Below are 12,541 nucleotides of genomic sequence, written 5' to 3' on the forward strand. Positions count from 1 at the left end.
ACTTGGGAGGCTGAGGCAGGAGACTCACTCGAACCTGGGAGGCAGAGGCTGCAGTGAGCCAAGATTGCGCCGTTGCACTCTAGCCTAGACAACAGAGTTAGGCTCCAACTCTAAAAAAAGAAAAATATCTCATGAGTGATCTTCCATTCTCTTTAATGAACTGACAAATTAATGCAGAGAATTCTAAGCACTACAAGAGGATAGAGCCACACCACAGAAATTTGCCTAAATAATACATATTGAAGGCCTTCTCCCAATCAAAAGCACCTGTTTTGAACTTCACCAAAGTCTATTGTGTTAAACCATGGAGATTTGGGATATTATGGACTGAGTGAATTCTCCCAAAACTCATATGTTGAAGACCTAACCCCCAAGGTGGTAGCAATTAAGATGGAGCATTTGAGAGGTAATTAGGGTAAGATGAAGTCATGAAGATGGGTCCCTCACGATGGGATGAATGCCCTTATAAGAAGGGACACCAGAGAGTTCTCTCTCTCTCTCTGTCATGTGATAACACATAGAGAAGGTCGCCATCTGCAAACCAGGAAAAGAGCCCTTACCAGAAACTGAACAATGTGGAGACCTTAATCTTGGATTCCAGTCTCCAGAACTGTGAGAAAAATAAATTTCTGTTGTTGAAGTCACCCAGTCTATGTATTTTGTTATGCCAACCAAAGCTGACTAACAGGAGGTTTCATCTGTTGTAACAATTAATGTTTCCCTAATAAATACATGTAGTATAAATTATTTTTTAAATAGCCTTTCAGTTGGACTTCCTAGTTCCTGTGTCTCTTCTGTGCAATTCACCATGTACAACTATGCCAGATGAATCTCTCAAAAGCAAATCTCCAATTGTGCCAATCATAAATACTCCTCTTCAGCTAACACATAAAATTCCAAAATCCAATATTATTATTAATTCCTTTCATGATCTGTCCTCAACACATACTTTCAGTCTTATCTCTTGCTATCAGATTACAAACGCTATGCTACAAACTGTATACCTTAAAAACCCTATATCCCTATTTACCATTATATACTTTTGTATTCCTGCTTCCCACACATATATAGAAAGCAGATGTGAACCATAAAGCAATCACCAAGGTAATGAATTAACTGCACTTGAGTTTGCTTCCCTCTCTACTCCCTCACATATATATGCCCACTCACATATATACCTCCCAGCCACTTTTCCGCAAGCAACATAAATCACCAGAAGATAATGAAATCTTTGGTATGAAGGAAAAATTACATTTTCTCCCCTATGAGGCCTGGCATTTTAGCACAGTGGTTAAGTGTTTGTGCTCTGAAGTTACCCTGCCTGGTTTCAAATCCCAGTTCAGTAATTTGTGGTGAGTATGTAACCACAGGTAATTTACTTAACTCTAGCTTTCTCAACTGTTAAAGATGGATAAAAATAACCCAAAAGCAATGAACAAAGCAAGCTACAGTTAAGGCAAGGTAAGCCACTCACATCAGGTTGCAGATTTGTAAAGCTAGATTATTTTGCCAATGACTTTAGGACTCAAAATAATTGACATTTCTCTGTGGGTTCCCCCAACAAGCATTGCTAGAAGTAGACAGGATCTTGCCAAAGAAGAGGCATAATATAGTGGGGAAAGAATGAATCTGGGAAGCTTGTAGACTTGAATTCAAATGCCTCTCTTACAAACTAATAGTATGACTTTGAAAAATGTATTCTGTTTGCCTTCTTGAACTTTATTTTTCTTACGTGAAAAAGGGGGAAAACAGCAGCTCAATAGGACTGATGTGTGGATAAAAGGTGAGATAACCCATGTAAATAGCCGTGCACATTTAAACACAAGTCTTTTCTCTCCCCCTTTCTATTCACTACAGAAGCAAGAGCAAAATTAATCCTTCTAATTCCTTAAGCTTTATTTTTTATCCCTAGCAATCTGATTATTCAATGTTTCCACATGTTCTTTGCTTTCTAAGCATTTCTTTCCTAGTACGATATTTCATTAGGTTTGTGCTTTTAAGAAGCGATATAAATTAGCTAAAATGTGCCTCTGTTTTTTTTCTGATGAACACATTCTCACTGCATTCTAATGAACAAATTGCACTGTCCCCCCTGCACTTGTTTATGATCCGTGATCATGATCATGTCTACATATTGAGACACCAGCAAATACCATACCCATTTCCTTCTCCTGGAAATATTTATTGGAACTCAAAATTATACTCATTTGAAATTTGAGCTCAAAACTAGAATTAAAATCATTTTTTATACCAATAAGAGCTGATAATATCATCCATTTTGTTTGCTTATTTCTAAATCTGAAAATTAATAATGGGCATCTATTTCTTATTTCTCCTTGGCATAACTTATTCTCCTTATCCACTAGGTTCTTTGTTTTATTTGCTTGCAGTAATGAAACTAAAAGAAGAGGATATTTCATGCTTATAGTCATTTTGCTTCATTATGAAAAACAAGTCTATAAATTTATTCGTGACTGTTAGGCAATGTGGGATTCTAGTTAAAAAAAGAGGGTGTATATTACCACATTATAATGATAAACTATAAACGCCTATATATATTATTTTTCTAGACTAATTCAAATTAATAGCTTCCATCTAGAAACATCACATAAGGTGTCTACATGGTAAACAATTATCAGTAATTAGGGCTTCTTCAATAGTTATTTTATTGCTGTTTTATATACGATCCCTTAGGTGCTTATAAAAAAACACTTCACTACATTTTATTCTCATTTTAATAACCCATAAGTACTTCAGTTTCCACTTCTAAACATTCATTCAAAATTCAGTTAGCATCTACAAATTAAATTATACTATCACAGAGAAAATGTCTATACATCAAGCCTCTGCAATTGCATTATGTTCAATATATTCAATCACTGAATACTTGTAGGCCTATTACATACCAGGTACTGTCAGGCCCTGGAGATACAGTAATAAGCAAAACAGAGTCAGGCCTTGTTTACATGTATGTATAGAAAACCTAAGTGCTGCACTCAGGATGTGTGTAATAGAGAAATAGGATTTTTATTTATTTATTTATTTATTTTTTGAGACAGGGTCTCAGTCTGTCACCCAGGATGGAGTACAGTGGCACTGCAACCTCGACTTCCTGGGCTCAAGTGATCTTTCTGTCAGGCCTCCAAGTGCAAGTCCGGACCCAGAAAGTCCGAAGTCTTGCCTGCCTCGGCTGATCACCCCCCACCCCCAACCTGGGTTAGCCATTATCCCTAATAGCCCAGCAGAGCTTCCTCAGTTAAGGTTAAGATGGCTCACCCCACGCTGCCACTTAACTGTTATTGTGATAATGTAAATACTCTTCACCGCACCCAGCCATCTTAACCTTTCTTGCTCTGTGAATATCCCTGTGCCCCACCCTACCATCTTAACTACTGTTACACCTTACCCCACGGGCCATTGTAACTGAACTTATGGTAATGTATACTCCTTGCCCCTACCCACACCACTGTAACTGGTCTTACACATAACACCCTTGCCCCCTCCCCAAGATTTGCCCCAACCTATAATACCAACTCCTATCCCACTGCCCTTTGCTAATGCCCTTTTCGGCCTTAGCCCACCTGCACCCTGGTGAAAAAGCAGCCATGTTGCTCACACAAAGCCTGTTTGGTGAGGGGGGTTTCTTCATTTAAAGTCAGGATTTTAATACTTTCCACCTCAGCCTACTGAGTAGCTGGGACTACAGGAAGGCACCATCACGCCTGGCTAAGTATTTTTTGTAGAGATGGGGTTTCGCTATGTTGGCCAGGCTGGTCTCAAACTCCTGCACTCTAAGAAATCCGCCTCAGCCTCCCAAAGTGTTGGGATCACAGGTGTGAGCCATCATGCCTGGCCTGGGAAATAGGATTTACGCATAATGTTTTTGTAGACATAAACAATAAATCCATGGTCATATGTTGTGGGAGGTGCAAGAGAAAAAGGAGTTTGAAGATTGTGTGGAAGTCACACTCTGGATGTTAAAATAGAAACAGAACTACAAATAGATAAAGTGCTGTCCCCCCAAAAAGCAAAGAATAAATTCATAAAATATTACCCATTTCATATACTCCCCCTCCCCAGGGCCCCTTCTGTGTTTTACAACACTTGCGAAATTTCTGAGCTGAAAGTAGCAATCATTTTCCTCTCTCTTCTGGTCAGCTGTCCCAAAATATGTGTCTTACTGCCTAAGTAATACTTCTAATTCTAATGGCCTGATGCATCAGTTGATTATGTCTAATGTGGCAGCATGCTTATTCATATGTACTATTTTTTTCTGATGGAAATATTTTATTTATGAAATATATATACAATAATTGTATCATATCTTTTAAAATGGCAATTTTAGCTGAGATTGAATTTTCCACAAATATATTAGAATGATATAATATTATCACATTTTAGAATGCTTAAGGAAATTTCAAGATTACAGATATGCAACAGGATGTAAAAAAGATTTGGAATTCTTGGAGGTTGAAATTATAGGAAACAATCAGTTTTCTCACAAAAAGATAGTATTTGTGAGTTAAGCTAAGAATAAATTGGACAACTGGTGTGGTGAAGCATGGCCAGTCTTACGTTATAATATTAGAAAACATACACACACATATCAGAATATAGAGCAGTGAAATTAAGGAAAAGATGAAGGAAAAATCATTCACTGACTACTCATTTTAGGTGTCATTTATTAGTTCTATCAGAAAACAATTATTGAGTGTCCATGTAAGGCAAAATAGATAGAAAATGAGTATGTCCCCAGGACAACAGAAAAAAAAGGAACAAAAAATAAATGAATAAATAATAAAAGAAAGAAGAACAAGGAGCAAAGTGCCACAGAATGCAGGACAAGCACCTTTGAAGAAAGAAAAAGAGAGAGAGAGCTCTATATTACCAAAGGCAGTGGAGACATTACATAAGACAGGATCCAAAAAATTAGTAATGACCATTTGATTTAGCAATAAAGAGATCGATAATGACCTCAGGGGGAGCAGTATCAGCAGGGTGATGGGGACATAAGCCACATGAGTAGCGAGGAAGAAAAGAAAATAAAGGCAACTCTTTCAAGTTTTGCATCTATTAATTCACTCAATATTGCCACCACAAATCCATGAGACAGATATCGTTGTATAGATGAGTCTCAAAACTATCTAAAATGGTTTTATGTCTGATTCGTCTAGAATGCCACTTCAAATTCTCTCAGCTTCATCTCTTATTCCAGCCATTGCTACGGCAACCAATTCTAAACAGGCTTCAACCAGCTTCATGCAAGTGCAGCCTGACAGCATCTTGTGCATCTCACCTGGGGCAGGTGCTCAGCACCCCTCACTTCTCTGACTCTGTGATGCACTTTCACTCATACATGTACAACTCAGAAGTCCAGGGGAATTAATGCCTGCTACGCCATCCTTGACCAATGGAAGACAGGAGCCAGAAGATAAAGGTTCCCATTCCCTTCATTCTTTAGGCAAAGAGTTCTGTGATGCATTTCATAAGGCATCTGAGAAGTCTTATGACATGAAGCACCAGTCACCCATAGTGATGGACAACACAACAACCCATCTTTGTATTGGCTTGTCTTTCTTCTTTGTTTCATCACTCCTCTTCACCACTTCGGATCCCAGGTAAACTACCATACCTGCAAGACTTTGTCTTGGGCTCTGTGTTCTAGAGAGCTCTGAGTAAGACACTGCCATGGACAAACAGCTAATGAGTGACTGCACAAGGACTGAAACCAAAGTATGTAATTCCAAACCCCATGCTCTTTTTTCTATATGATTATTACTTTTTAATTAAGAAAATTACCTTAGTACCTGGCCAAAAGTTTTTAATCTTATGGAAGCTAAATAATGTGTAACACAGAAGCAGAGTGGGGAATAATAGACAATGGAGACTCACAGGGGTGGTGGGTGGAGAAGGGGTGGATGATCGGAGGTTGCTTGTTGGGTACAATGTGCATAGCTCCAGCGATGGATGCACTGAAGGCCCTGACTTCACCATAATGCAATATCTCAATGTGGCAACATTGCACTTGTACCTCACGAATATATAGAAATTTTTTTAAAAATTAAAAAAGAAAAAAGGTGAAAACAGCTTAAACAGAAAAGAAAAAAATAAATGCGAAATTGAGTAGAAAAAAGACAAAGTAGAACCCGGGAAGACAAATTGGAACCCACAAAGATGAAGTGAAACCTGTAAGGGACAAGCTTCAAAATGTGATGGGATATGCAGGTGATATGCGGGAGAAGCTGGTGCCCTCTGTTATGGGAAGCTTGAGAAGCTTAAGGAAGAGGGCTGAAGGGAGATGAAGGAGCGGCAGGGCTGCTGCTGCCCCATGCCACAAGGTAAACTAGGAGATAAGGAACAATATGGGTTATCTGTGGCTTTCTTCAAAGCCAAACTCATCTGCCATTTGCTCAGGAAAAGTTTTCCTGGTGTACTCCACAGACCTTCCAAGTTTAAATTGATTATGGTTGCTATTGCATTTCATTTTTTTTTCCACATCTCATGTGAAATATCTCTTGTGGCCCACAGTATTCCTGAATATACAGAATAGGGAATCCTCGGAAAGCCAGTACCAGCTTAACTAAACTGACATGCAATACAAACCCACCATGCCATCTCTTCTGTTGTGCTGCCCTTCTCCGCAGTAGCACTGGCAAACCCATATTCATGGTATACCCGTGTACACACACCATAATCTAACAAGCCCTCAAACACGTGCCTCTATGCTTTTGTATAGACTACTTCCTCCGCCTGGAATTTCTTACCCTCAACCAGTGCCAGCCTGATAGGTATGAGATTTGTGTGCAGGCCCCTGTGTTCACAAGACCCAAAACTTGGTTTAATGCTATGCTGTCACTGTCTTGTAATTCTTAATAAATTTTATACAAGGTACTCTAAGTTGCCATTTTGCACTAGGCCCCATAAATTAAGCAGCTGATGTTGTCCCAGTCTAGCCCTCATCCTTCTGGCAAATTTGCTTCTTCAAAGCCAAATTTACCTGTCACTTGCTCAGGGAAAATGTTCCTACCCAACAACTCTATCTCTCTACATACACAGAAACACACACACATGTGCGCGCGTGCACACACACACACAAACACACACACACACCAGTTAAAAAAAAATCTGGCCAGGCCTCGCAGCACTTTGGGAGGCCGAGGCAGGCGGATCACAAGGTCAGGAAGTCAAGACCATCCTGGCCAACATGGTAAAACCCCATCTCTACTAAAAATACAAAAATTAGCTGGGTGTGGTGGCACGTGCCTGTAATCCCAGCTACTCAGGGGCTGAGGCACAAGAATCACTTGAATCCGGGAGGCGAAGGTTGCAGTGAGCCAAGATGGCACCACTGCGCTCCAGTCTGGTGACAGAGTGAGACTGCATCACAAGAAAAAAAAAATCCTTCCTCTGAACTGTGGCTTTTAACTACTGCTTTGCACTTACCACTATGAAAGATCATTGTTTATTCCCCCAACTTAACTCTAAGTTGTTAAAGTGAATCTCGTCTTTGTATTCCTGTGCCCAGAACAAAACTCAGCACATTATGTCTGTTGAATGTAAGAAAAAAAAGAAGTAAAAATTTAAAAAAATAAAAACTTATTGAAAAACAGCAGCTGTCATATTTGTGCAAAAATCTTAAACCGTCTTTAGAGGGGCTAGGTTTGGTAGCTCATGTCTATCACCCGATCACTTTGGGAGGCCAAGGCTGGCGGATCACTTCAGGCCAAGAGTTCAAGACTAGCCTAGTTAACACAGTAAGACCTCTGGATCTATTAAAAAAAAAAAAAAAAAAAGAAGAAGAGCTGTAGTCCCAGCTACTTGGGAGGCTAAGGCAGGAGGATCACTTGAGTTGAGGCTGCAGTGAGCTATGATTGTGCCACTGCACTCTAGCCTAGGCAACAGAGCAAGACCTGATCCCTAAAATGAAAATAAACTCATTATTCATATTTGTGTAAAGGTCTTAAAACTGTGATATTATGGTATGTACACACATGGGCTTTTGTCCACAGTTTCTGGCTAAAAAATTCCCATATCCCTGTTTACGGTCTTTTATTATAATGTTGGGGCAATTTAAGCCTCAGGAGCAGGCCTCAGAAAACAGAAACTCTCAGTTTCCCTGGCCCTTCTTTCACCAAGTCAAGGCAGGACTCCCTGATTGTGGTTCATAAGACCCTCATTTCAAAAGAGGTTCTGTCCTATCCCCTGAAGGAAGGAACGCTGCACAGAGAAGCCAGTAAAATGTGAACGGGCAGGCCTTGCAGGGTTTCCCCACTCAGCCCATTCATATTAGATCATACCTTTTTTGTCCAATCACATTTCTACATGAATGCCAATCATGCCTATCAACTGAAGTCTCCATAAAAGGTCCCAGAGGACTGGTTTCAGAGAGCTTTTGGGTAACTGAATACCTGGAGATTCCTGGAGGATGGCGTGCTCAGGGAAGGCATGGAGGCTGTAAGCCCCTTTTCCCACACCTTGCCCTATGCAACTCTTCACTGTATCCTTTGTGATATCCTTCAAAATAAACTGGTAAACATGGGTTTTTCCTTGAGTTCTGTGAGCTGCTCTAGCAACTTAACTGAACCCAAAGATGGGTCATGGGATCTCCAACTTGAAACCAGCCGATCTGAAGTTCTAGAGGCCTGGACTTGTGACTGACTGGTCTTTGTGGGGGCAGTCTTGGGGAAATGAGCTCTCAGCCTGTGGGATCTGAAACTATCTCCAAGTAGGAAGTATCAGAGCTGAATTGGAGGATACTCAGTGGTATCCGCTGTGGAATTAATTGCTTGATTCGTCGTAGGGAGAAATCCCTGAACCCATACACACATTTGGTCACAGAAGTATTCTGTGTTGATGGGTCCTGATAGTGCTGTGAGAGCAGAGGAAAAACAGTTTGGGTTGAGTTTTTCCCCTCTCAGGAACACGACTTTGCTCAACCCCATGGGACATCACTTGTACCACGGTCTACATGAAAAGACCTCCTGAGGTGTTCCATGGGATGGTCCTGTCTCATTCCTTTTCTCCTCCCTAATTGCTCACTTCCTATCTTCCAACTGCTTTGGGTCCTTAAAAAACAAAACAAAAAGTAAAGATACCAGGAAACAGCTTAGTTATATTGTGGGATTTTCAATTAGTCACTTTTTCATCTAGCTTATATCCTACTATGACATAGAATGAGAAAATAAACAAAACTTTTCTTATTTGAGTCTACCCAGTGGTATGCTAGATCCAGCTCTCACCAGCCACCAAGAGCTAAGTGCTCTCGCCACTTCCCAACCTGTGGTCAGTAATGCCAAGGTGCCAAGATGAGCCAGGTGTGGTGGTTCATGCCTATAATCCCAGTACTTTGCAGATCTTCTGAGGTCAGGAGTTCAAGACCAGCCTGGCCAATATGGTAAAACCCATTTCTACCAAAAATACAAAAATTAGCCAGTCATGGTGGCGGGCGCCTGTAATCCCAGCTACTTGGGATGCTGAGGAAGGAGAATCGCTTGAACTCAGGAGATGGAGGTTGCAGTAAGCCGAGATCGCATGACTGTACTCCTGCCTAGGTGACAAGAGCGAAACTCCATCTCAAATAATAATAATAATAATAGTGCCAAGATGGTAACTTGAACACACTGTGTGTATGTTAGTTTCCTTTTTTTTTTTTTTTGAGACAGGGTCTCCCTCTGTTGCCTACACTGGAGTGCAAAGGCACGATCTCAGCTCACTGCAGTCTCTACCTCCCGGCCTCAAACAATGCTCCTGTCTTTCAAGTAGCTGGGATTACAAGCATGCACCACCACACTTGGCTAATTTTTGCATTTTTTTGTAGAGATGGGATTTCACCATGTTGCTCAGGCTGGTCAACATGACTGGGACTCAATCAGTTGGCCTGCTTGTGTTGGGATTACAGGTGTCAGCCATCACTGCACTCGTCCTAGTTTTCTAGTTTTCTATGGTTTCTATAACAAATTACCACAAATTTAGTGACTTAAAACAACACAAATTTATCTCACAGTTCTGTAGGTTAGAATTCTGTCATGGTTCTTACTGGACTGACTTCTTTTCTGGAAACTCTAGGAAAATCCATGCAACAGCTTTTCCAGCTTCTGGATGTAGCCATGAACATTCATGGCCTCCTTTCTCCATTTTCAAAGCCAGCAGCATTGCACGTCTTTGATCATCCTTCCACAAACAGCCCTCCGTCTTTCTTCTTCAGCTTCCCTCTGAAACATTTAACAGTCCTTCTGATAACACTAGGTTCACTTAGATAATCCAGGATAATCTCCCTATTTTAAGGTCAGCTGATTAGTAACATTAATTTCATCTGCTTCCTTCTCTTTTGTCATGTAATGTAATATATTCTCAGATTCCAGATATCAGAAGATAGACTTCTTTGGGGGAAGGTCAATCACAGTGCGAACATTTAACACCATAGAAATAGGCAAATGCTACAAATCAGAATTTTTCCTTCTGAAGATCTGGTTGTTAAACATTGACCAGCACTCCACTGCCTACAAGTAAATAAGAGAGCATCAGACAAATTTCCTAAAATTGTAGCATTTCACATTCTGAGACGATGGATTAAAAAAAAAGAAAATATGAGTATTAAAGTAATTTAACAGGATTCTTCTAACAAGGTTGCTTTGCAAATTAAGATGTTAAATATAGTACAAATGCCCCTAGACTTACAATGGAGTTATATCCCAACAAACCCATCTAATTTGAAAATTCATTTAATACACTTAACCTACCAACCATCGTAGCTGAGATTAAAAACATTTCAGAACAATTATATTAGCCTACAGTTGGGCAAAATTATCTAACACAAAGCATATTTTATAATAAAGTGTTGAATATTTCATATAATGTATTGAGTAAATGATCATATATCATAATATGCATATGGCTTTTGCACCATTGTAGTGTCAAAAAATCAGAAGAGCTAACATAAGTTGGAACTGTCTGCATATAACAGGGAAGATTAAATAACTCTTTAGTAAAGTTTAAAAAAGAAGTTTGCAATGTATCTTCACCTAGGATGGAGGTCTGAAAATCTGGTGTAGAATTAATTCCTTTCCTTTTCTGCTTAGGAACAAACAGAAAAAGGTTATTATAAAGTATACAAGCTGCTGCATTTTAAAATTAAAAAACAACATCAGGGGAAGAGACCTGAGATAAATTTTTCCAGATGCTGTTTGTCATTCACATAGCATAAAATAATTCTTTCAGTATCAGGCATGGATTAACTCGGTATCATTTTCAACCTAGGAGAGATGACCTGCATACCAAGATTTCAATTCATTGAGTCATAATGCAAATCAGAGAGGGTAGAACATTATTACGGCATGCTATGTGAACAGGCATTGCTTTAGCAAACCTAGGGAGAAATATAAATCATACCACTTCTTATACTTACAGCTCTGGTGTAAAAGGCAGTCACCTTGCTCATGTGTTGAAATCAATGATATTTGCAATAAAAAAAAATTATTTAATCAGATTGTTGACAGCCTAATAAGCTTTTACCAAATAGTCCTTTTCTTTTCAAGTTTTAGATAATACGGCTTTTGGAATTTTCCCATTAAAGTTTCTAAAGAAAGAGAATAAATGAATTTCAATGTTTATAATAACTAATGTTTAAGTAACATTTATTCTGCCATGATATATAGTAATTGTCTTGCCTAAAAAAGCTCATTTAGCCAGGTGTGGTGGCTCACACCTGTAATCCCAACACTTTGGGAGGCCAAGGCAGGAGGATCGCTTGAGGCTGAGAGTTCCAGACCAACCTGGGTAACATAGTGAGAACCTGCCTCTACAAAAAAAAAAAAAAAAATGAAAACTAGCTGGGTGTGGTGGCACACACCTGCAGTCCCAGCTACCTGGGAAGCTGAAGTGGGAGGGTGGCTTGAGCCTGGGAGGTGGCGGCTACAGTGAGCCATGAATGTGCCACTGCACTCCAGCCTGTGTGACAGAGAGAGATCCTTTCTACATAAACAAATAAATAGAACAGAAAACAGCTCAGAAAACAAAGGGACATGAGCAACAGACTGAGTAGAAAAGCCAGTGATGTAGAAGGGAAACAAAAACAGTACAGTGTTCCAGGAACCAAGGAAGAGTGCTTCAAAGAGGAGCTGTATCAAACTGTTAGGTCAAAGTGATACTGGTGATCAGCTTGAATTTACAGAGGTCACTGATAACCTTAACAGAAGCATTTTTAGTGGAGTGGTAAGGATAAAATCTGACCAGATTTGGGTAAAAAACTTGAAAGAAGGCCGGGCGTGGTGGCTCATGCCTATAATCCCAGCACTTTGGGAGGCCGAGTCGGGTGGATCACGAGGTCAAGAGATTGAGACCATCCTGGTCAACAAGGTGCAACCTCGTCTCTACTAAAAATACAAAAATTAGCTGGGCATGATGGTGCGTGCCTGTAGTCCCAGCTACTCGGGAGGCTGAGGCAGGATAATTGCTTGAACCCAGGAGGCGGAGGTTGCGGTGAGCCGAGATCGTGCCATTGCACTCCAGTCTGGGCAACAACAACAAAACTCCGTCTCAAAAA

This window comes from Cebus imitator, unplaced genomic scaffold (assembly GCF_001604975.1).
Source record: "Cebus imitator isolate Cc_AM_T3 unplaced genomic scaffold, Cebus_imitator-1.0 Scaffold37, whole genome shotgun sequence".
Lineage (NCBI taxonomy): Eukaryota > Metazoa > Chordata > Mammalia > Primates > Cebidae > Cebus > Cebus imitator.